The sequence below is a fragment of the Triturus cristatus genome, chromosome 8, assembly GCF_964204655.1.
Source record: "Triturus cristatus chromosome 8, aTriCri1.1, whole genome shotgun sequence".
In the NCBI taxonomy this organism is placed as follows: domain Eukaryota; kingdom Metazoa; phylum Chordata; class Amphibia; order Caudata; family Salamandridae; genus Triturus; species Triturus cristatus.
Genome location: NC_140591.1, coordinates 1,322,072,269 through 1,322,099,788, shown reverse-complemented (window position 1 = coordinate 1,322,099,788; position 27,520 = coordinate 1,322,072,269).

Below are 27,520 nucleotides of genomic sequence, written 5' to 3'. Positions count from 1 at the left end.
ACGGCTGGATTCCGACGGGTTCAAGGAGCCCACCAGCCATAATCCCTATGGATGGCGTTTCCTCTGTTTGGATTACCATGTTGAATTTTCGACAGGTTTTCCATGTTGGGCTTTCTGACAACCACAGCCTGTCGGAAAGAGACTTTGGGGGCCCCTAGCTGGGCCCCTTTCTCTCTGCGGCCTCCGGTTGAGGGCCGAGGGGGCACTTATGGTGTCTCCCTGTTGATCTCTACACCGTGTGGCAGACACCCACATGGTGCAGGGATGAACAGATACTCCCAGTTCTCTATGGGAGCGTGTGCTGTGGTGGTAACGACCGCAGCACAGTCTCCCATAAAAAAATACAAGTATACAACGGCACCATGTGCGGTCACCTTGTAATGCTGTGGTCGGAACTGCCCCCGGAGGTTGGTCAGTCCCGATTCTGCAACGGTGTCCGGCACACGTGAGTTCAACTGACATCGTAATAAGGCTCCTCAAGGCACATGCGTCAACCACTTTTGAGAGCGCAAACGGTGCGATTCACAAAAAACGGCCGTTTGCGCCCGCATATTGTGATTCCTTAAATGAAATGCAAGAACCACTTTAAAATAGCAATTTCGCTACTAGGGGGCAGAAATTACCATCAAGTTGAACTTGATGGTAATTTGCAAAAACTTTGAAAAAAGTGCATTTTTCAAAGTTGTAGGTTACACACACACATGCCCTTGGGGCATGTGTCTGCGCAACATGTGTGCACAGAGCAATTTCAGGAGTACAACAGGGTGTCCTTTTGAAACCCTTGCACCCTTGAAATTGCATGCGCGATTAGCGAGTATCTATTGGTACTCGCAAATTGCGCATGCAATCTCCCATTCATTCGAATGGGCCTGTGGGCCCATAGGAATGAATAGGAAGGTACTCCTTAATTGCGAGTCGCAATGAAGTAATGTTTGGGAATCGCTAATTTTATAGCGATTCCAACATGGATAGGCTTTTGGAATTCCTTAATTGCGATTCCATAACAAGCACAATTAAGGAATCGCAAATGCCTACATTGATGCATGTGCCTGTTAGTGTTTTCCTCCATAAAGCACGTCATAGCCAGTTTATAATATTTGCTGCATTCTTAAATGGATAAAAGCAAGAATTATGTACATACCATGCTGACTTCATCAAGAACCTTTTTCCAGTTCCATATTGACCATTTTTGTACGATAGAACTAGTTTATATGTAGAACAAGCACGCTCTTTTTTCTCATGCAGAACTACCTGTTCTATTTTACCTTTTACTTAATCAAAAATGTCTTCTGATCTGTATTTAATTGCAGTATTAGTTGTTCTACATCCTGTCTTGCTTGCTGCAGTGCATTCTCCACTTCATTCACAGCTATTGCAGCTTCGTTTTGAATGATCGGGTGACCTAGAGGATCTTGACTTCCACGTGCTGAACGTTGACTGCTCTGAGAACTCGCTCATGCTATCTCAGCAGCAATTGTTTCTTCTTGTTCAATCTCTTCTCTCAACGTTTGAAGATAAACAGGAAACACAGAGCATTCAATGCCATATTTCACAGCGTTGAATGAGTCTTCATAACACTCAAATTCTCCAAGTAGCTCTCTTTCAGTCCCCATGGTTTGAACAACTGTAACAAGGCTAAATCGAAAAACGATCTTTTGTCTGGAGTTTGGCAACTTAGCTTTCGATGGTTGATTAAACTTCCTTTGTTATGTCTGACCAAACATCCTTCAAATCATCGGCAGAAAATTTTCCTTCAATGTTTTCACTGCCATTATTTCCATATGTATAATGTTGAAGTATTTCATACAGACACCTCCTTTCTAGAAGAGGACTCCTTCTTAGATAGTTTGTATCCAGCATGTTTGTCTTCAGAATATCTGTACTGTGTGGCTCAAATTCTGCACAATATTGAATTTCAGGAAAAGATTTCTGAACTGTCTTACAAGTATTAGCAAGCCCTAAACGCACCCATAGAACTCCTTTAGATTTAGAAAACAAGCTATCTGAGCTTAACCGGTCCGCACATTCATAAAAGCCGATCTCTCTGTGAGAAAGCATTTTCAAACTAAAACTGCAAATTTTCTTTGTAAGACTCTATTATGCTGAAATCTCCTCCCACATCACCTTCAACTCTATTTCTCTACCTTTGTTGTATACAAGGTGATATAAAAAGCAACAGCCAATTGAGTTATCTGCAACATAACTGTAGATTCATATTCGCATTCCACAACTTCAAAATCACAGGGTTGCAGTCATTAATTTATTTTGAGGCTTATGTTCTTCTGAGGTTATATGTGTTCTTTGGTGATTTTCGTGTGAGAGTGTGTCTCAATGCAGACAAAAAGCTGTTAACTCTTCCTCCTGAGATCACAGGTCATGGAAATCAAAAACAGCATCTTGTATAATATTTTCCTTTAGATCTATATTTTGTACAACAGTATTTTACACAAATATGGTTTTGGAATCTTAGACCTCGTTGTCTTAATATTTTACCAACACTCTCATTTGGGATGATGCAAGTGACATACTGCTCTAAAAAAAAACAACACAGACCCATCAGTGTCTGTTACGAACTTTGGAGCATCTGTTACCCATAGTAGCATGTGAATATGTGGAGCACCTCTGGCTTGGTATTCTTTGCGCCAAAAGAAACCAGAAACTTCACTGAGGGGGTGGATTGCTCTTGTTGCATATAAAAACCCCCATTGCTTGAAATTTGTGATTAAAATATCTGCAAACATTTGAAGGTTCAAATCAGCAGAGTTCTTCTGGAGTTTTTACATCATTGTCTTCTATATTTGAATTTGACTCTCGCAAGTATTGAAGCAGGTCATCCCATGCATACTCAGCACATCTGAGTGTTAAAAACCAAGTAGGTGCTCCTAAATTTCTCAACATGCATTTTTTTTACAGTGAGGACAATACCAATATTAATTGGTCCCATATTGACTTGCCATGGGATTCATCAAGTTGTATTCCAGTTGTTCATCTTTTTCGTGGATTTTCTCAACAAATTCTCTTGCAGATTGATTTTGCAGATTTACACCTGTTTTCAAAATGTCGTTTACAGCATAAGACAGTGAAGACAAATAACTTTCAAATAATATATCAAACATATAGGGATACACTGACTAAATGTAGGATCCTTTGAATAAAGTCTAGTAGATCCGTACTCGGCTGCAGTTATTTGTACAGCCTGATCATCATACCGACCAACTACAGTAGGAAAGAGATGAGGGAAGCAGCAAGCTTCTAAACATTTTCCTCATACATTTAAGGGAGTTTCTTTTGCTTCTTTTAGTTGATGTAGAACAATAGCATCACCAACAATCTCTTTTAAATCTAGGGTAGGGATGCAGTTATGAGGTAATTAACAACAAAAACTTCTCCAAACCAATTATTTACAATACGACAATATGTCCATAATACATATACAATTGTCCAACAGACCAATGGTTTTAGGTGTTTATTATTCAAAAATATAAAGATGCAGTGCATAGAACATTTTTTTCTTTTTTAACATATATTCACGTATAAACATACGAAAAAGCAGAGACATATATACAAGATAATTAACACATAATATATTAAAGAGCACCACCCACAACACTGTAGACAAATGACATCATGAACATAAAACAAGAGCAAATCAGCAATACTCAATATATTCAAAATCCCTCGGATAGCAATAATATATATTTCTTTATTCACACACAACTGGTGATACGTTGATACTTCTCACTGTGCTTTGGTTTGGCTCTAGCTCCTTGTGCCTCATTTTAGTGTTTTTAATCTATTTTTTCGATGATACCTTTTGTCCCGCAGACCTTTGGCTGTAGTTTTCGAGATTCAGTACCCTGCACACTATAATTAGAGAGAGTGTATTTCCTACAGATGGCCCCCTGCCACTGAACTATCTGTATACACAGCGCCCTGATGAAGGAATGTCCCATCCTCCAGTTACTTCCGAAACGTGCGTCTGTGCTTTTACATTGAAATATATGTTCTTGATATCTGAGTGATTTTGAATATATTGAGTATTGCTTGTTTGCTCTTCAGTGGCGTCACTAGGGTTGGTGTCACTCGGTGTGGGTAACTCATGGTGTCACCCCCTCACGACTTACCGCATGGACCTCCTCCACTCTGAGTCCGCCAGTGCACACAGTTGGCAAATAACGGGACCATACAGAATCCTTAGTAACGTTTGTAAATGTAGGTCTTATATTTACAAAATGTGCCTGTTAACAACAGTGTGATAATGACTCATTAATCAGGTTTTACAGTGGGCTACCTGCTAGTCAACAGTTTATTGGAATTTATAATATCATAGGTATGGTACTTTGTACTGGTATGGTGTTCCCACTATCCAGCAACACGAGATATCAGTGGTCGAAGTGGGGGGAAAAAAGTAGGGGAACTGTGGGCGGAGAATCAGAGGGCGGGAATAACCTAAGGATTGGAGCAGTGGGCGGAGCCAGAGGTGTGGCCAGAATGCGCAAACATCCCAATTTTTTGTATTTGTTTGGTTTCACTGCCCAGTTTTATCAACCAATGGATACACATGATTATTTAAGGTTATAATGAGTTATTGACAGTAAAATGTATTCACAAAGTGGGATATACTTCTAATCACAGAATGTCCCCAAATAGGATAAAAAGCACAAGCCATTTGTCTCCGAGCCATGGAGTTTCTGTCATCAGCACTTCTCCCTTTTCCACAACAGCAGTTCAAACATGAATGGCTAAAAATCCTAGTTTGCAAATCTTTTCTAAATAATAATGGCTCTGCCATATTTGCCTCATAATGCAAGATCTGCAGCATGATCTGACCATTTCAACTAATAAATTGTTTGTAGCTCAAACGTATCAAAAGTTAATAAAAAATGTGACTTGTGTTGCTGCGGAGTAGATGACAGTTAATAGCTCACTGTTCTATGTTAGGATTTTAACTTATAAACTGCAAGTAACAAAAGGATCTCTCTGACAAAAGCAGTAGCCCACTGGCCTATTTACATTATGTGCACTTTGTGATCTGCATGGTACATGTTCTTTGCAGCAGGTACATTAACCCTCTGAGCTACCTTTCCATGAGTCAAATCTTCCATTAGACAAAATTCCGCTCTCTTTCTAGAAGAACATTAATCACCAGAGTCATCATGACATTTTTATTGTTACCGAAAATTGCTGGAGGCCAGCAAGGAGGCTGCAAGCACTTTTAAAACCATAATAGACTTGCAAAAATGATGCCTCCACCTAAAGTCAGCACCTGGTGCGGTCACACCGGTTGCACCGCCCTAGAGCTGGCCCTTCTCAAGGGTCCTGTGATCTCAGTGACAGGGTCACTGTTGTTCTAGGGTGTGCTGCTTCATAGGCCTGCCCGCAAGACTGGAGGTGAACTTCAGTATGAATAGTGGTGGACAAGCCTTGAAGGTTAACCTACACTTGTCATGCTAGGGTGCACCTGCTGGTGCTACGACACCAGGGATTCTAATGTCTTGCGAAGCCTTCTAAGGTCTAGCATGAGATAGTGCTCTCTCAGGAGAGTGGTCTGGTGGACTGGTTATTAAGGCTGAACCTGGTTCCCCAGTTCCAAATTCAGCAGCTCTGGCCATAGTGCCACATCCTCTCCCCCACCGAACACCATACTGCCCCACTGAGAAAAACTCAGACTGCCTTCAACTACAACCCAATTGTTGCCAGCTATAAACACCTGGATGCGGCTCAATTTAAATTATGCACTGGGCAAGATCAATATGTGGCCTACAAGTAAAAAGTGACAGCATCCTGGAAAAAGCAAACAATCCTAGGGATTGCAAAATTTTGCAAATCATGTGAAATGTAAGCAGGAACAACATGCTTACCTTAACGCTTTTACACTCACTGTTCAGAAATCAGTGAGTGCTTTTGCCTGAAAAGTTAAGGACATGACAACAGGGCCCTGAATGGACCCATTTCAATGACCATTGCTTATATCCTTTCAAAACGTAAGCAGTATGGTAAAAAAAGACAACATCCCTAGATGCAGAGCAGCAGTACAAATTTTGTTTTTCAATCCTTACATTGCAGTACCTCCAGGATTGGTGCACTAGTTCCAAGCCCTGGGAAAACAAGGCCAAGACAACAAAAATAGCGCTTCACTGGCAAACTCTGTAAAAGTGGCGCTAATTTGTTTGGGTGTGAATAAAATCAATCTGGCCAGTTTTCTACCACTCTGTCTTACTTTATTTAGTTATTTATTTTGCATATTTTTAAACTTTTATTCCCGATGCTGCACTTTGGAATTAAATGTCAGAAAAATACGACATTGATTTTCCAGCAAAAGTGATTTTCTTTTTTGGATCCATTTCACAGGGGAGCAAATAAAAGAAAGGAGAGGAAAGAGAGTGAGAACCCCGTCTTGCAGCCACTGTCTTCAGTAAGAGAAGAACTGGCTAGCAGGCGAGAGGCCTCAGCATGTACACAGAGCTGCTGTGCCTGAAAGTCGTCTTCGCAGGCCTCCCGACAGCTCAAAAGATGGGCCCACAACTCGGTGATCAGAGGCAGGCAACCTAGCTCCGCACTGCCTTCGCCCTCACCCTGCGCCCTGCTGGGTGTCACCCCATGTGAGGGTGTCACCCGGTGGGGTCCGCACCCCCAGCACACCCATAGTGACGCCGCTGTTGCTCTTGTCTGTTCCCCTTTTGTCATGATTATTTATTGTTTATCATTCACTTGCCTACTTATTTTGATACTTTGTCTTCACATGTTTTGTGAATTGTTTTATGTTCAAGATGTCATTTGTTTACAGTGTTGTGGGTAGTGCACTTTAATATATTATGTGTTAATTATCTTGTTCATATGTCTTTATATTTTTGAATAATAAACATCTAAAACCATTGGTCTGTTGGACAATTGTACATGTATTATGGACATATTGCCGTATTGTAACTAATTGGTTTGGAGAAGTTTTTGTTGTTAATGACCTGCTTTCTTCTCCATATGCATATAGCTCTACCAGGGGCCCTCTAGTCTTCTTTACATGGATGCAGTAATGTTCATAAATTTCTTCTAATCTGCTTCAATCCACTTTTGTCTGTCAGACCTGTTAATAATGAAGTGTTGTCCTCCAGATGTGTGATATTCTGGAGAAATTCTGCATTTTTATAATATATGTTATTGTGTACCACATATGAAATTGCATTTTTAACTTTGCTAACATCTACTAACTTACTATATTGTGTTACTCTTGGTTAGGACACCTTTTACTAGAATTACAAGTCTTCTTTGCAAATTTCTCTGTAACCCTTTAGCGTCAATATTTCCTTACAATCTAATGGCAAGTATGCATCTCTTATATCACTGAAGAGAGAGAGAGAGAAGCAAAACAGTTGCAATCTCCCAAATATCATAATACCACAAAAGCAACTGTTATTCTCGACTTTCACCAGTTGTCAAATCGATTGCTGGGAATAATTCCAGAGTTTATTCCCCATATATCGTATTTGACAAGTGTTGTCGTACCTCATAACCAATACTTATGTTTAGAATATCCAAAGATATTGGAGAAGACGCCTCACTCACTAGATAGTGACATGCTTCATCATGGGCGTCTTTCCACACCCAGGTAAGATGGTACTACCTGGGCGGACTCAACCAAAAGATGTTATGGGAGTTCTTATATACATTTTTTCTGGTTATGCAGGAAATCAGTTCGAAAGATTTAAAAATACCTATAGGTGTCCCCAATGTTTAACTTTATTCGTGGGGTATCGGGGGTATCAGATACCCCATGACTGCCAGTCATCAGTGGGTATATTTGAAATCAAACAAATTCAAAATAACCCTATCAAATATATTTTTATCTGATACCCCAGATATCAGCATTACGAGTTTGATTTATATAGTGAGTGCGTCCACAACATATACAAACATAGTTTGGTTGCTCTGTCAAAACAGCGTTAAACTATCTAATTTCTTTTACAAAATTACCAACACTAATACATCTGTTCTGCTCCACAACTCCTGTTGTTACCAACTCTTCATTTTCCCTACACTCCTGTTCCGGTCCCAAAAACTAAATTCAACATTATCACAAACCTTTTCTACTTCTACTACCATGTAAAAGAGCTTTATTTATTTCTCCCTAAACATAGAGCAGGAGTTTTTACATATTAAAGCCTTCTAACAAAAGTTCTCATTATTGAATGATGTACACCTAACATTCTAAAATGAAGAAAGCTGCTTTGACATACTTTTTTTGAGAGACAAGCGAGTGAGTCCATGTAAATTAGTATACTTTCTTACTTTGCATGGATCTAATCCTTGCAAAGTACGTATTTTCTGTTTTAAACTTCCTGAAGCAAACATACTGAGGAAATTTCTCAATATATCAATTGATTGTTGGAGAATACTACAAACACTACTACAATTCCATTTGTACACATGGGCCTGTCTACGCCTTCCTTGCATCTCTTCAGCAATCTCTTTCTTAACATTTCTAGGTACCATTACTTCCTTTGGAACAGGAATACCATTTTTCATCTAAGAATATCATCCAGATTCATCAACCGCATGCACTAATGTGTTGTCTTGGAAATAGCTTTCTTTATTAAAGAAAGGCTCAGTACTCAGTAGTTGAAGTATGTATCCATTCACCACTAAAAACTTTGCATAAAGTTACTTCTATTAACAAGTCTTTTCTTTTGGCTCTGTCTCCTCATAGAGAACACTATTTTGTCCAGTGTCTTTATTCGGTTTAAAAACAAGATAAATAGAGTCTTCTTCAGAGCAAACGCCTTATCAACTACACCTTCAACATATTCCTTTTGTCTGATTGCTTGTGTTCTTCCTTTATACTTCGTCATAGATGCTAACAAGTTGTTAATTACTCTAGTGCGGCACATCCTACCTCTGATTTCCTTGAACTGCCTCTACCTAAAGTCTCTCCTTTTTTCAATGACTTCTTACCTTTTACATCAGAGACGTTTTGTGCTTATGTTTTCTTTTTCTTTACTTCTTTTTGTACTTTTTCCAGTTGTGCACAAACAATTTTAAGAATTGTCTTGGTTCTCCGACCAGCAAGCCTTTTCTCTTTGACCATTTTTTCTGCATTTTCCCCCTTCCTTTTGTTTCTTAGTTCTAAAGTGACGCTCTATTTGCTGCTGCTTCTTTCTTCCCTGACTTTTTGCTGGCATGGTATCTATGTGTAGATAACTAGACATTGATGTCTGAAAACAAAAATAGAAAAGTACATGCATCACTTAATTATATAGGGGCTGAATATGATGTCGGTCGGAAAGCCTCCAACCACAGGTCGGAAGCTTTCCGACCGACATCTCCGGTTTCAATTCCGACCGCCTAATAACAATGTAGGTGGTCCGAATTGAAACCGGACAGCCATTTCGGCTGGATTCCCATGGGCTCAAGGAGTCCGTCTGCTAGTCAGAGGCCCCAACCTGGGGCCCAATTCACAAAAGTAATCTGAGACAAAATCCTAACTTTACGCCTTTCGGTATTCACAAAAGGCATTTAGTAGTAGTAAAGTTAGGATTCCTAACTTTACTACTACTAAATGCCTTTTGTGAATACCGAAAGTCGTAGATTTAGGATTTTGTCTCAGATTACTTTTGTGAATCGGGCCCCTAATTTCTGAGGACAGCGTTTCCGCCCATGAAGAAATGGGAGTATGTGGCCACACCATGTGCGGTCGCATTGTAATGGCGCTGTCAGGACCGCCGACTGGAGGTCGATCGGTCACGAGATTGCGACGATGTGGGTCGGACGTCAGTCCGCCTGACACCTTAATCAGGTCCATAGTGTCACATTACATATTTTAACTGTTTAAACAATGAGTGTACATGAGGATATATAGCTTAGGCAATCTTCAGACTACATATGATCACTTTTAAGTACATCGCATCCATCCTAATAACTACCGACAACCTACCTTACTGCTAAGTTATATGTATGGGTGAGTGAGGGATTGCTCATAGAGCTACTCACACACACACACACACACACACACACTTACTCTCTCATAGAGTTACTCACACATCCTCTCACTCACCCATAAACCCACTTACACAGACATTAACTTAAAGGAGCATACCCTATTGACTAACTACAGCCTACCGCAGGGGGCAGTCATAAGGTGCAGAAGAGTAGCTCAAAATTGGACAACAGCTTTACATGTTAAACTTGAATGTGTCAGTTTTTTCATTTATATGTGAATAACTGTGTGAGTCCCTATCAGAATTGTTCCCTGTAGCTTGCGCTCCTGAGCGGGCGCACACACTGCCTATCCCAAGCGCACACACACTCTCCCAAATCGCGCACTTCACTGCTCCATGCAAGACCAAGAGATGGTTTGTGAGCGATGCGACAAAATGCTCACTTTCTTGGAGTTGAACTGCAGTGACAGCAAGTTTTCAAGGCCGGGTTGAAGAGCAGAATGCTTGGGGAAGGACTTGGAAGTCTTTCTCTTACATGCATGGGTTTTGCTATGGTGGACGACCGCACTCTGAGCAGGCAGTTGTTAATATGCTGATTTCATTATTATTGTCGAGTGGGGGCCTGCACAGATTCAGCAGCAACAGTAGCCTCTGGGAGCCTGATACAGCACAAGTGCTGATAAACCTTAATATATGTCATCTGTTGTAAAGCACTGGGTAAAACTGCACAAAACAAAAGGTGGATTCTGCTCGGAACCAAAATCTAATCACATCCTTTAAGAATTAAGCCCAAAGCATTAACCTTTGATGGCACTAAGATATACGAATCTAGTGGCTGAGGTGCACAGTCTGAAAACCTGGGATCAGTTTCTGCTTGACCAAATTGTGTGATCTTAACCAAATACATTATTTCATTGAGCAACTTTTGTGTTCTTTATCACATAGAAGACCATTCTCAAATAATTGAGTCAGGATGTGTGCTGTACAAAAAATAATTTTCTTGTGTTTGATTTAACCCTTTCGCCGTGGCGGGAATTCCGCCGCGGCGCTGGGGGGTGCGGGGGGGGCAGCGCGGCGGCGCTGTGCTCATGACGGAGCCGCTCCGTCATGAGCCACGGTTGAGCTGTGCTCATGACGGAACGGTTCCGTCATGACTCCGCCCATTTGCGTTGTCCCCCCGCACAGGCGGGGAAACAGCGCCGCGTAGGCGGAGCGGCCACCAACGGCCGTAACATGACGGAACCGTTCCGTCATGAGCACACGGCAACCGTGGCTCATGACGGAGCGGCTCCGTCATGAGCGGGGAAGGGGTTAATAGCTTATAAAGTTGTTCCAATTCTATGGTTCTCAAGTACAAATAGACAAAAGAAAGAGGGAAAGAAGAAGGTGAAGAAAAACCGTGTGAGGTACTAAAGAAACAAACACCTAATTCAAAAAACCCTTTCCAAAACATACAAGATATTTTGTGCAACTGCTGTCCAACAAAAAGTGCTCTCCAAATTGTTTGTCCAAGAAACCACACAAATTACCAAATACCAACTCCTTACCAAGAGACAATGGTACGCACAATTCTGATTTTTCACAATTCAAGAAGCTGGTGGCAATTTAATGCAATAATGTCCCTTTTCTCAGGCAGGTATATGGCACTTCCAGTATATTGGTGTTCTAAGTGTAAATAAATAACATTGAAACATTGTAAAATTAAGCAATCAATCTGATTAGATGATGTCCAGAACTAGCGATTTTCTTTTTTTAAAAGGCGTATCGCTATGTTAGCGTAGATAACAAGGGTCAAGTGCAGCTAAGCACATGCAGTTGTATCAAGCAAATCCTTCTCTAGGACATACAACATAAAGAGGCAGAAACCCCGAATGTAGTCATAGCATTCCAGGAGTAACCATGTTAGAAAAGAGTTTGAATTAAGCAAATCGAGAATCGCAAAACAACCATATGTTCAGGCTTCCTAATAATCAAAAGAGTTGTTGTTTGAGTGACAACGCAACCACCCACTAGGGCTTTCTACCCATGTTTTATATTTGGTAAGACTATGTCCCACTTATCTAATAAAAGTTCAACTCCTCATGCCAGAGGTTAGATTTGGACCCTGGCAGTAGCCACTTTCCTTATTAATAGGTCCAGCACACATGAAGGCGACCAGACGCATTATCCCCGTGTCGTTCAGCCTCACATCAGAATTAAATAAGCAGCACTCGCCGCATGGTGCAGCCCATTATCATTCCTTATCCTAGGATCTAACAGTTAAAAACGCCCAGTTAATATGTGTACATTCATTGCTTAGTAAGTGCCACACTCGTGACCAGGACCATACGCCTCAGTTACGCTCACTACGTAAAATTGAACACGGTAGGATTTACAAAAGTCAACCAAAATAATCATAGCATTCTGCCAGGCTACTCACCATTCCAAAGCATGCTCCGTGCACGGTAAATGTCTGCTACACCATTAAATGGTTTCCCTCATTTAAATGGAAAAACCGACGGGACGCACGTAGACTCCCGTACGTACAACCACTAGCAAGCTAACCTGCAATACCAGACGTGAGTATACTTTTAACTCACTTCCGGTTGACCAACGCTGACATCCGCTCTCGCCCAGTGCAACTCCATTGAACACTAGACCCTTAACTGCCAGTGCACTGCACAATGTTCCCACGCCGAGTCCCCTCCGTGCGTGTCTCGGAAATTTAGTTGCGGAGACACCTGTACACACAGTACAGTTCAACAACAGTACTGGCAGTAATCTTTACCGGTCAAAAAAACACTCAGTATTAAATCGGGCAGTCCCTCCATAAGAGCAAAAGATCGTTAAGTCCACCTGATTGATAAAAATCACCAGCAAGCAGTAACAAATGTATTTGAAAATCCATCCTCAGTTATATAAAAAGCCACTTAATCCCATACAACATTAGAGTGTTGATCTCCATAGCTGTTGATGTCCTGCAGTGGACAGCAATAACCCATCTCTATAGCTGTGCAGATATCAGGCAATCCCTCCATCAGAACAATGTATTACTAAGTCCACCTGATTGATTAAAATCATCAGCAAACAGTAACAAATATATTCGACAATCCACCTTCAATTATATAAAAAGCCACTCAATCACATACAGCATTAGAGTGTTGATGTCCATAGCCATTTATGTCTCTCAGGGAACAGCAATAATCCATCTACACAGCCGTGCAGAAAGGCATAGTACCTAAACAAAAATACCATAGACCCGAAACTTCCAAGACAAAGAAGAGGCGGAGGAGAAAGTAAACAATTAAGACATCCAAAAAGAAAACAAAATAACAAGTGCACATATCACCATCTACAGTTTTGTAATGACGTGACACATTCACAAGATGTAAACAGGCCTTTTTTGGATTAAACCATCAAGTAGTCCCAAGCCATGTGTCCAAACCCAGATATATACAGTCAGTTAAATTGGTGTACAAACACAAAAATACACCTAAACAGGAACAACAATTATGATAGGGAATGTAATAACGCAGTGTCCAAATTAACCACTCCAGAGCTCAAAACAGTATACTCCAGTCAATGGGATAATAGGTATATACAGTAGTAAAACAGTCACCCATAACAGCAGTTCAGCTGCACCATCATAAACAGTCTACTCCAGTCAATGGGGTGATAGGTATATTCAGTAAAAGAACAGTCATTAATCACAGCAATTCAGCTGCACCATAATCATCGATTAATTCATGATGGCAAGCATGACATTCATAGAAAAAAGTATACATTTTATTATCCATTTTAAAACTGTCTATTGCATATCTTCGGTCACATATCCACCTTGCTTCAAGTTGTCTGACGGACAGCTAGCTGCACCATCATCATTGATTAATTCATGAAGACTAGCATGATATTCATAGAAACAAATTGCATTTCATTACACATGTTAAAACCCTCTATTGCAGATCTTAGGTTGCATATCCACCTTGCTTCAAGCTGTCAGAGAGACAGCTTCCCATCCCCCCTCTTGTTTGGTAGTGTGACATCTATACCATGAAAACGAAACATGGATCTGTCAGCCCCTGCAATACAATCATGCGAAACAAGCGCATACGCTGTGTCTCCTTTCAGGCATGCCCTCCGATGTTCCTGTATGCGTATCTTAAGCTGGCGTGTTGTACTGCCCACATATTTTCTTTCACACACAGATCAAAACATAAACAACATAACTGGTCAGGCAATTGATAAAATGTCGTATGGTGTGCTGCTTTCCTTTGTTATAAATGAAACCCTGTGTTTTGTTGCAGCCCAGATTGCAAATATTACAACCACCACAGGTATAAAAACCCAACGGTTTCCTGAGCCAATTTTTGCTAGCAGGTTTTTGGAGCGTCTAGCTAGGACAGAGTATGTCTTTGAGAGTTTTGCTTCTTTTGTAGGTAATAGAAGGCTTGGTCGAAATCAAATTGCCCACACCTGGTACTTCTTGGAACAATGCCCAATGTTTATTCAACATTTTGAAAATGTCATGATTAAATGTAGAATAGGTGATAATAAAGGACAGTCGTTGATTGCTCTCCTTCTTTTCTTTTTTCTTTTTCAGGACTAAAGTATCCCTCCTACTAATGTTCTTGGCTCGTTGTTCGGCTACTTGCAAAACTCATGGGTCATACTCTCTCCTGGCTAGTCTGTCAGTAGCTAGTTTTGAATGTACTTCAAAGGTGGCCTCATCACTACAATTTCTATGAAAACGTAGAAGTTCACCGGAGGGGATGGCTTTTTTGGTGGAGGGTGGATGTGCACTGTCGTAGTGCAGAATGCTATTCACTGCTGTTTCTTTTCTGTAGAAGGTGCTCTGTATTCTGCTGTTACTGATATAGAACTCCAGATCAAGCAATTGTATCCTAGTTTGGGACATATTCAGAGGGAAGGTGACATTTAGGGCATTGTTGTTCAAAAAGCAAAAGCACTCCCTTAACTGGACCTCAGTGCCAGTCCAGATGATAATAATATCGTCTAAGTAACATCCCCAAAATTGTACATGTTTCTTCAATTCGGCAGCCTCCATGGACCAAGCATACGTGTGCTCCACCCACCACATGAAGAGGTTGGCATATGATGGGGAACATTCAGAGCCTATCGCAGTCCCTTGTTGTTGCTTGAACCAGGTTTCATGAGAGAGAAAAAATGATTGTCCAATATCAGGTCAATCATGTCAAGTAACATCCCATTGTGGTCAAGGAGGTTGGCCCGTCTAGTGGATACAAAAAACTCCACCGCCATCTTCCTCAAGCCCTTCCTAATGCAGGCATAAAGGGATTCAACAACCAATCCCATTCCAAGTCCTCAAACTTATTGAGGATGTCCATGGAGTCCCTGATATACGATGGTAGATTGCTTACTAGGGGTTTAGGGAAATGTATGCACATACTTAGACTATGGTTCTGTCATCAAACCAGTCCCAGAAATAATGAAAGCCCTGGTGGAAAGCACTCCCGTTTGTGAGTTTTAGGCAGAAAAATACCTTGTCTGTTTTGGAAAGGGTTTTTTGAATTGGTGTTTATTTATTTAGAACCTCGCACATTTTTTTTCACCTTCTTCTTTCCCTCTTTCTTTGGTCTGTTTGTACTTGAGAACCTTACAATTGGGAATTTTCTTTTGTTGTTTTGGCTTGGGGAACTTTCCCTTTTCTTTTATGTTTTACATGGCTGGTTCTTCTTTTTTCTTTGCTTTTTTGATATTTTTTGTCACGTTAGGAGCATAATTGCTTTTAGAAAAAAATCTATTATATACAAAATGTTTTTTAAGTGATAAAAAGATTTCATGATTGGAATTGCTTTCTAAAAATGTCTCAAATTGTATTCACTTACAGCCCCGAAGAAGCCCTGTTTGTGATGAAATGTGTTGGCTGTATGCTTTTTGTACGAAGAATACAAGACATAAAAGAATTGCAACACACAACCAAGAGAATTTGAGAAAGATTTATTCTTGTTTTTTTTACTCAACACTGTGTTTTCTTTTTTGCCTCCCTCACTCTGTTTCACTTTTTAGAAATACTTTACAAATATACTGATGTGCTAAGGTGAAATGCTTCTGCGTGTTAAAGAAATACTCTTTCTTGAATCTCAAAGACAACTTATTATAATCTAACGTAATGTTTGTAGCGCGATTTGGATGGCAAATTTTTTCAGGGCTAGGCTCGTAGAGCGGTTCTTAAAGCCAGAGCCATTCCTTGGCTCAGCTCTCTGTATTGAGGCGATCCAGGCAGGAAGGTAGTAAGTAAAGATGTTTTATTCATGAAGATAACAAGTTGAGAAGTTCCAGTACAACAAGTAGTTACGTTGTGAAGGAGAGCCCCACCAGGAGCAGCCTGTCTGCTGCTCAGCCCATGTCCAACTGTCACCCTCACCTCTCTGTGTCCCAACATTCCGAGGCTCATCAAGACTCCAACATTCTATTGAGTACAGAGCACAGGCACTGGCTGAGCAGGAGTGGTAAAATACATTACATAACAAATGCAGCATACTACATATCCCTTTTCCTTGCAACAGAAGAACAAATACAATATGTGCTAAAATATAACGAGACAGAAAGCAAGGAAGGAACAACGGAGTAACAGAATGAACGTCAAGGAAAAGAGCAAGCAAGGCAGAGCGAGGCGATAGATGGGAGAAGACAAGGAGGAGAAGGTAAGGTGAAAGTAAGCAAATGGAAAACCCAACCTCAACAGCGATGAAAAATAAAGAAGGAGACTGTGAGTCGCAAGAGAGGAAATACGAAATAGAGAGAGACAGACGTACCAAAGACAACATCTATGCACACCCACTGACCAGTCAGGCAAGCAAGGAAAAAAGACACACCCAAGCACTGGGAGAAGAGAAGGAAGAAATTCCTCCTGAACGAGGAAGAAGGAGAAGAACACTACAGAAAGGGAAAGACTGAATGCCAAAGAAGAAATAACAGCGAAATGTGTATGGTCCTGATTCCAAAGATGAAAAGAAAGTGACATCAAGAGGAAATCTGAACAAATGCGAAACAGAGAAGAAGAAGCGAAGTAAATACAAACTGTATCACTTATCCTCCCCTATTTTAAATAGACAAACCAATTAAGATATGATTTATACCGTTGCGTAATAAAAACGATAATATAACATAAATGATTACATAGCGAGAAAATAACAGCCAACGGTACAGAGACCCATGGCCATCCTCTACTCCTAGGCAGGAGGGTGGGGAGCACTGTGAATGGGACAAAAGCCCATGCCATAGTAGGCCGTGTAAAGTCAACCCCATGTAGAGGAAAACAGTAGTGCCATGTAGAGATGGGACTATGACCCATAAGACGCCCTGTATGAGGGTGACTGTGTGAATGGGAGTATGACCCATGAGACGGTGCCCTGTGTAAGGGTACCTGTGTAAATGTAAATGGGACTGTGACCCATGCAACGGTGCCCTATGTGAGGGGTTTAAACCATATGTAGCCCATGTAGGCAAGTAGATAGTGAGCATATGGGGAATGTACCCATTACCATCCCTGATGTAAGTGTGCATATAGTGTATAGAACACTTTAGAATACATCCCACGTGGAATAGGTAACATACTATGTCGCAATGATTCCTGGACAAAAGAACTCTATAAGGTAACCTGACAATGGATGTACATGCTAGAGTGCAAATCAAAAGACAAAGTTATGTAAAATCCCAAAACACTCAGAGAATAGCGCACAAAATGCAATGAAGAGATAATTTCTTAAAGTAGAAATGATAGTCCTTTCAAACGTCTGACTGAAATCGCCACTAGCGCAACCCTTGATGATGTATAGTACCTAAGCAGTACCCAAATATTCCTTTATAACTATGTATCAAGTCTTAAAAGGTGGGAAAAGAAAAATTTACATTAGAAAGTACTGAAATACCACCTTTCCATGCCAGGATAACAACAAAATTCCGCTGGTAGTACCCTACATTACATAACAAATGCAGGATACTACACTCTCCTTGTTAATTAGTTAGCTTGCCAACCTCTATTTACTACCCACTCTGCATTGGACTGCAGAAGTTGTTCATTTGTTCCTAATCCCTTTCTATGGCACAAAGAGTCTGCACCTCAGTCTGTTTCATGTGTCAAGTGTGCTGCCAGCAAAAGGAGAAATCATACTTGTCACCATGGATGGCTCTAATGGGATATAAAAGTGGGGAGCCTCTAAAAGGGGTGCAGCAAAAAGAAGTGTAACTGTTACTGGGGTTTGTTGCAGGAGTAGTGGTCTTTATAGTGTCGCAATCACCTGCTCACTTGTAAGGACTGCATTTACTTTCACCTTGTTTAAAATGACACTTCTCATGGCTATCTACACATTACACAGCGAATTTTGCCCAAACTCCTCATCTTGTAGGATTTCACCCCACAATCAATCACAAGTAGATTTTGTGTCTTATGCAGACTGTGAATTAGAGACACCCAATTTTAGCTTCAAGGATTCCAAGAAAACGTTCTCAATGTCACAGTTTGAGGCCAGTACCTGCTTGAACTCGACTTTGATAGCCGAAGTCAAACAGTTCTCAAAATTGTTCAAAACCACAGACACATTTGCTGTATTTGGTTTTCACCAGTATGAGCAGAAAAATACTTTCACTTGTGCTTCCAGCTTCATGGTGGATCAGCAGATAGCAATGCCACTGAGTATAGTGGGTCTGTCAAGGAGTGAAGGGACGCTGATAATGTTGCTGGACAGAATTAGTGAGTAGATAACGTGAAGTTCAAAGTCCACAGACCTATTACCCGTAGAGGTCATGGATTCCATGAAGGAGAGCCTGAAGGGGAAGAGACTCAGGAGTAGTAAGGTAAGAAGGTGAAAGTATAGCAAAAGAAAAACAACAGACGTCATGCCAAGACCCCATACTCCTACCGAGCCATGATCACCCTGATGATTCAGAGCTTCAAGGAGTGGCTCATTCTCTTGCAGGTAAGACGACCACCACTCTCTTTGTTAGTCACTTATGACTTGTTTGCCATTAGGATTGCTTTGGAGGATGTTTTCCAATCATATGCTGTAACAAATACCACCTACATCAACCCCCTCTTCTGGGTCCATAAAGGCTGCATTAACTAGCTCTAACCCTTTCAGGTCATTATCGCCAGGCCACCACTTTACCTTCAGCAACATCTTATAATGGTCCAATCCTTTTCTAAAACTGGGGTGCAGGTGCCACTAGAGTAAACAATACATGTCATGACGAAGTGTATCGATATTACAAAACTGTCTCAAAACCTTATTAAATGTAGCTGTATGTGTGACCTGCACCTGTTTTCGCTCTTGTTATAAACAAATATTTGGAGAGCTGATTGCTACAGATTTACATAGCTGAGCGCAGCACTTGCATGCAATATTGGATCCTCGGTGCACATAGACTTGTCTGCAGAGCACAGAGACCTTACACTGCCGCACACAGTGGAAAGAAAGTAGAGGTAACATTGCCTATCAGGAGCTGATATTTCATTAGTATGTAAGTTTGGTGGTAAATGGTTGTCTTTATTTGTGTTATCTATGGTCCTCTAAATGTGTCTGTAAAATATTGGGTTATTTACGTGTGTTAGAAACTGCCGTCATTACCACAAGGTGCATATCAGTTGTGCATGTCTGTATGAGTGAATCTTTGCAAGCTTCTCTAACTACCTCACTAGGTGTTTCAGTGTCTGTCTCCTTTTGTACTTAGGTATCTCAGATTTAGGTCTGTAGGCTGGATGTTTAATTAGGCACATAAGGTTGTATGAGTGGATATAGCTCACTGAAATATCCAAGTGAATCTTTTACTTTTTAAGCAAATAGCTCCCTGTGCTATGGCCTAGCTACAGTCTACAAGAACTGCTTACGTCTTGTATAGCACTTTTGAATGATAAGACAGCTCTGCCAGTATAACTACCTGCCCAAGCTGAAGCATACCAGGCCTGAAACATAATGCAAGGGCTACTTGTCTCCATGGTAAACTTGAAAGTGTCAGTTGTTTAACAAATATCTGAATGGGCTTTTCAGTTCCTATCTGGGGCTGTGATTTCACATGTATGTAAATCTTTTACTAAATCACTGTCTCTCTTTATGCGATATATCATTGTCTAAATGCGTCTGTAAAGGCCTGAATAGATTGCCTCCTAGTTGTACTAGTGAATATTGGGTTATTTAATTGTGTAACAAACTGCCTTCATTACCCCAAAATGCATATCAGTTGTGCCTGTTTGTGTGAGTGAATCTTTGTGTTCTTCTCTAAGTACTTCACAAGGTGTTTCCGTGTCTGTCTGCTTTTCTACTTAGGTATCTCTGAGTTAAGTCTGGATGTATGCTGGATACATAATTGGGCACATATGTTTGTATGTGTGCATATGGCTCACTGAAACATACAAGAGCATCTTTTACTTTTTAAGCGAATAGCTCCCTGTGCTATGGCCTACCTACAGCCTAAATTAGTGTTCACTTATATCTGATACAAGAACATTTAACGCCTTCTGTAGCATTTTTAAGTGATATGACAGCTCTACCATTAAAACTACCTGCTTAAGCTCAAGTATACCAGGCCTGAAACATAATGCAAGGGCTACTTGTCTGCATGTAAACTTAAAAGTGTCAGTTGTTTAGCAGATATCTGAATGAGTTTTTTCAGTTCCTATCTGGTGCTGTGACTCCATATGTATGTAAATCTTTTACTAAATCGCTGCCTCTCTTTATGTGATATGTGATTGTCTGAATGTGTCTGTAAGGGCCTGCATAGATTGCCTCCTGGGTGTACTAGCAAATATAGGGTTATTTAAGTGTGCAAGTAACTGACATCATTACCACAATATACATATCAGTTGTCCCTGTCTGTGTGAGTGAATCTTTGCATGCTTCTCTAAATATCTCACTAGGTGTATCAGTGTCTGGCTGATTTTCTACTTAGGTATCTTGGATTTAAGTGTGTAGGCTGGATGTATAATTGGGCACATAGGTTTCTATGAGTGGATATAGCTCACTGAATCATCGAAGTGCATTTTTTACTTTTTAAGCAAATAGCTCCCTGCACTGTGGCCTAACTACAGCCTACCTCACTGTTCAGTTATATATGGTTTAAGTAAAATGTATACCTTGTGTAGCAGCTTTAAGTGATAGGAAAGCCCTACCAATTAACCTCTATACACAGATCAATTCAGATTCATAATACATATACAGCAATAGCGCATAATTTCCACTTTCAAAACTGACTGTTGTTTTTATAAAAACAAATAAGAATGCAACTCCCAGAATTCAAATAAAAACATTAGTCATAAGTAGCACATCTGTGTGCACATATAAAACTTTGACATATAATTTTTCTCCTAACACTTCCCAAATGCAGTAATGCAATAAAAGTGCAAGATTGAACTCAGTGGAAACATATTCTAAACTCTGTCTTACTTACCTATTAATAGATATATAAAAAAGTACAATTTGATTTATATAACATCCTTTCTTTGTTTCAATAATTATATATGTCAAAATCTTTTTATTACAATATGACATAATTATATAGCTTATTAATCATTTTTTTGACTTGCAAAAAAATGTAATTAACATACCAGAAGATTGAGGTTGTTGATAAATTCGCTTTTTTTCTCTTATTAGGTAAATGCAATATTCTCAGGGTTTGTAAAAACTTAGCACAAGAATGACAAACCGCTCTCATAATTAGCAACCATAAATGGCAACCTTCTGAACTTTGCATTGTCTGATACTGCAAAAGTCAACAAATAAAACATTGCTTTCATATCTCAGTCTTGTAACTGCATCGCTGAATGGTTACCGTCTATTAAACCTTTCACTCCTGTTTGGAGGTAGCCCAAAATACGTGCCTTTGTGTCAACAGTCGGGACGTCACCGCGATCATCACGATGATTCTGCCCAAAAAACTGGAGTTGGAAAACCTACTTCCCTTAATACTTTTATATTTCTATCACTATACTACACTTTTTTTTAAACATCCTCACTAGGGAATCTTACCTACATTATAAAACAATTAACTTAAAACTCTCCAATTTTTAAAAAATCAAAACAGTTTCTTTAACATTCTTCCCCCAACACACCATCTGCAGATTCTTTATAGAAATTCACTAGAACCACTAGGTCGCAAGTTCACAACACATTACAGAAGGACCATACTAGTTACAAAACCAACTTCAGCAGGTGTGGTTTACTGCACCTCATGATTGTGCACTGTGGTGGCAATGACCTAGGCACATTGCCTGGGGTAGGGCTGGAAATCCTAATAATGAATACCTTTGGAGAACTGATCTCGCTTTTCCCTCACACTATCTTAGTGTACCCTATTATATGCAAAGACAGAAATGGAAGTGGTCAAATCAGTTATTTCCACAGACTGACAAAGCCAGGAAACATGTTAACAAAACTGTTTCTGCTTTCCTTAGAGACCATAATATGGGTGTTGGATTGAAAATGTGTCCAGTCAACTCCTTCTAGCATTGTGCGAGTTAAGTTAGCACTTGCGGCACCATTTTGAATTCAGCTGCTATTTTTTGTACCATGATCAAAATTAAGCTTCTATTTCATACTGCCTGCCTCAGCAGAAAACAGCCTTGATTGTTTCTCTTTATTATTCAAGGTTTAGCTTCGCTGCACTAATGAATAGATCATTCTGTGACTGCATGCCTTTCCCAGTAGGTAGGCCTGCTCCCATTCCCAGAGAGACGGGCACGGGCAAAGTAACCTTGAAACTAAGATAGCATGTACCCAGTCTCTGGATGGTAGCTCTTCCTTCTGTACCACCTTTGTTCATCAGCTCTCAGACTGAAAAATTCCAGTCTGGGCAGGTCTTAAGTGGTGCTGAAAATGTATATCTTGTATTTCCACATTGGCTGGGGTCAGTCCTTCTGCAGCTATCTAAGGAGGCTGGTCAGACTGGACTCCGCTCGAGTGAATGACTAATAAATAACTTTGGTTTGTATTCTCCACTGTCTGACCAACTCTTCATTTGTATGGAAGGCTGAGAGGTAGTCGCTAGTGACCGGGGTTGGCCCTAATCATGTCACTTCTTTCATGGGCTTTATCTATAACAACAATCTGTGTTTTGACATGCATGGAATATATAGAAGTGATGGAGTACTCTTTACAGACAAAGGGAACAGGGTGTTTCTAAGCATCCTGAAACTCAGCATTCAGTCTTAACTGTAGCTGTCTTATATACACTCTCAACACAAAGGCTCTTGTCAGAGCCACTCAAGAGGCCAAATTTTGTTAATTTTCTTGTCAAATACTTTTTTTTTTAATCTTTGAAATCCGCAACAATGTTGCAATGATCGTGATCACGTCGCAAAATCACAAAAACAAAAGCAGATATTCAAAGACCACTACAACATTCAAAAGAGTTTAACTTACAAAATTAATTTTATTACAATACACACATTACTATCTACATCACTGCTTTAAAAACATATTTGCACACATATTTTTCTAGTAAGTAATTTAAGAAACTGTTTAAATAAACGTACCCGTTTTTGTGATTACACGAGAGCCGCGATGACTCCGGTAACTGCGATGATCGCACCTTTTTTAGGGGGTGCAAAACACATATATTCACACATTTTACAGTATTTTAGACACTGGGGTGTATCATTGCACTGTTTAAAGTCATATTTTTGTAGAGAGTTTGTGTAAAAACAATCAATTGAACTGAATTTTTGTTTTCATGGTGACGCAAGGTGTTGCGATGATATCGGTAGCCGTGGTCACTGCGAAAATGTCACAAAATGACAAAACAAATGCAGACATTAAATAGCCACCACCACATTCAAAACTCATAACTGTAAAATGGATTATAACCGACACACTAAACACATTACTATCTAAATGACTGTAGAATAACATTTACAACTCCCTTAATATCTCTATAACACAGTGAATAACTTTTTCTGTGTAATCTATGACTGCATGCATCCCTGTAGCACTAAGTCTCTCATTCACTGTATAAGTATTTGAGACGATCTGTGAGACGGTGCATCAATCTATCAATACTTCTGTGATGAAATGCATGACTGCCTCAGTGCATCTATGAGTGGGTGCATCAGTGTCATAATGGGTCTGAGACTGGTTTCGTAAGTCTCTCACTCAATCTGTGAGTAGGTGCATGAGTGCCTCTGTCCATTTGTAAGTAAGTATATGACTGTCTGACTGGATCTGTGAGTGGATACATGAGTGTTTAAATGGGTGTCTGAGTGGGTGAGTGAGTAGGTGCATGAATGTCTGAGTAGATCTGTGAGCGAGTGCATGAGTCTCTCAGTGTGCCTCTGACTGGCAGCGTGAGTGCCTGAGTGGTTCCGTTAGTGGGTGCGTGGGTCTCTGAATGTGACTGTGAGTAGTACATGAGTCTCTGAGCGTATAATTGACTGGGTGCATAAGTCTCTGAGTGGGACTATGAGTGTCTGTATGAGTAACTATATGGGTGTGTGAATGTCTTAGTGGGTCCGTGAGTAGATGTATGAGTTGATCTGTGAGTGGGCGTAAGACTGTCTCAATAGGTCTGTGAGTGAGAGCATAAGTCTGAGTGGGTGAGTGAATGGCACATGCATGAGTGTCTGAGTGGGTGTGTGACTGGGAGTGTGGGTGTCTGGGTGGGTCTTTGAGTGAATTCAAGAGCATTGACTAGGTGAGTGACTGGGTGCGTGTACATCTGAGGGAGTTTCTGAGTGTATGAGTGACTGACTGAGTCCATAAGTCACTGAGAAGGTCTGTGACTGAGTGTGGGAGTGGCTGTATGGGTGTGTGAGTGTGTGTATGCGTGTCTGAGTGGATCTGTAAGTGGGTGTATGAGTGTCTCTGTGGGTCTGTGAGGGGGTCTAAAAGTGGGCATGTGAGCCTGAGTGAGTCTGTGCATGGGTGTTTTTTCTCTCCAAGTCAGTCTGTAAGTGGGTGCATGAGTATCTGAATGGGTCTGTGAGTGGGTGCATGAGTGTCCAGGTGGGTGTGTGAGAAGGTGTAAGAGTCTCTAAGCCGGTATGAGACGGTACACATGAGTATATGCATGGCTCTCTAAGTAGGTGCATGAGTTTCTAAATGGGCCTGTACATGGGTTCATCACTCTCTGAGTGAGTCTGTAAGTAGGTGCATATGTACCTGAATGGGTATGTGAGTGAGTGCATGAGTATATGGGTGGGTGTGACTGGATGTATTAGTGTGTGAGTGAGTTTGTGCATGAGTGCGTGACAGGGACCGGCGAATGTGTACAAATATATATATATATATATATATATTTGAAGAAAAGAGTTGCCCCTCGAATGGACCAGCACACACAGAGGGATACACGCTGTTTAGAGGCAAAGGCAGCTTTCACAGACACCTCCTCAGTTACTCCACCACTGCCGACGCGTTTCGGGTAGACACCCTTCTTCATGGGCAGCATAACAGCAAATGACGGCCAACAACGGAACAACAGTTCATCCCCTTCGTTTATTTCAAATTTCACAATTAGGCACAGGTGAGAACGTGCGTTGCATCATGGGGTTTGTAGTTCCAAAGTATACGACCCAAGTGGGCTGTGTGCCGTCAACTGCATTATTCAAGCGTTCTCCCCAAGGAAACAGTAGTCGGTGAAACCACCCTTGCAATTCGAACCAGCACCCGCTGCTCCGTGTAAGCGGCTACATTGTACCGCAACGGACCCGCTTGGATCTCGCGGCAGTGCTAGTCCGTGGCCGGGCAGGCCACCAATATTTGAAGAAAAGAGTTGCCCCTCGAATGGACCAGCACACACAGAGGGATACACGCTGTTTAGAGGCAAAGGCAGCTTTCACAGACACCTCCTCAGTTACTCCACCACTGCCGACGCGTTTCGGGTAGACACCCTTCTTCATGGGCAGCATAACAGCAAATGACGGCCAACAACGGAACAACAGTTCATCCCCTTCGTTTATTTCAAATTTCACAATTAGGCACAGGTGAGAACGTGCGTTGCATCATGGGGTTTGTAGTTCCAAAGTATACGACCCAAGTGGGCTGTGTGCCGTCAACTGCATTATTCAAGCGTTCTCCCCAAGGAAACAGTAGTCGGTGAAACCACCCTTGCAATTCGAACCAGCACCCGCTGCTCCGTGTAAGCGGCTACATTGTACCGCAACGGACCCGCTTGGATCTCGCGGCAGTGCTAGTCCGTGGCCGGGCAGGCCACCAATATTTGAAGAAAAGAGTTGCCCCTCGAATGGACCAGCACACACAGAGGGATACACGCTGTTTAGAGGCAAAGGCAGCTTTCACAGACACCTCCTCAGTTACTCCACCACTGCCGACGCGTTTCGGGTAGACACCCTTCTTCATGGGCAGCATAACAGCAAATGACGGCCAACAACGGAACAACAGTTCATCCCCTTCGTTTATTTCAAATTTCACAATGAGGCACAGGTGAGAACGTGCGTTGCATCATGGGGTTTGTAGTTCCAAAGTATACGACCCAAGTGGGCTGTGTGCCGTCAACTGCATTATTCAAGCGTTCTCCCCAAGGAAACAGTAGTCGGTGAAACCACCCTTGCAATTCGAACCAGCACCCGCTGGTCCGTGTAAGCGGCTACATTGTACCGCAACGGACCCGCTTGGATCTCGCGGCAGTGCTAGTCCGTGGCCGGGCAGGCCACCAATATTTGAAGAAAAGAGTTGCCCCTCGAATGGACCAGCACACACAGAGGGATACACGCTGTTTAGAGGCAAAGGCAGCTTTCACAGACACCTCCTCAGTTACTCCACCACTGCTGACGCGTTTCGGGTAGACACCCTTCTTCATGGGCAGCATAACAGCAAATGACGGCCAACAACGGAACAACAGTTCATCCCCTTCGTTTATTTCAAATTTCACAATTAGGCACAGGTGAGAACGTGCGTTGCATCATGGGGTTTGTAGTTCCAAAGTATACGACCCAAGTGGGCTGTGTGCCGTCAACTGCATTATTCAAGCGTTCTCCCCAAGGAAAGAGTAGTCGCTGAAACCACCCTTGCAATTCGAACCAGCACCCGCTGCTCCGTGTAAGCGGCTACATTGTACCGCAACGGACCCGCTTGGATCTCGCGGCAGTGCTAGTCCGTGGCCGGGCAGGCCACCAATATTTGAAGAAAAGAGTTGCCCCTCGAATGGACCAGCACACACAGAGGGATACACGCTGTTTAGAGGCAAAGGCAGCTTTCACAGACACCTCCTCAGTTACTCCACCACTGCCGACGCGTTTCGGGTAGACACCCTTCTTCATGGGCAGCATAACAGCAAATGACGGCCAACAACGGAACAACAGTTCATCCCCTTCGTTTATTTCAAATTTCACAATTAGGCACAGGTGAGAACGTGCGTTGCATCATGGGGTTTGTAGTTCCAAAGTATACGACCCAAGTGGGCTGTGTGCCGTCAACTGCATTATTCAAGCGTTCTCCCCAAGGAAACAGTAGTCGGTGAAACCACCCTTGCAATTCGAACCAGCACCCGCTGCTCCGTGTAAGCGGCTACATTGTACCGCAACGGACCCGCTTGGATCTCGCGGCAGTGCTAGTCCGTGGCCGGGCAGGCCACCAATATTTGAAGAAAAGAGTTGCCCCTCGAATGGACCAGCACACACAGAGGGA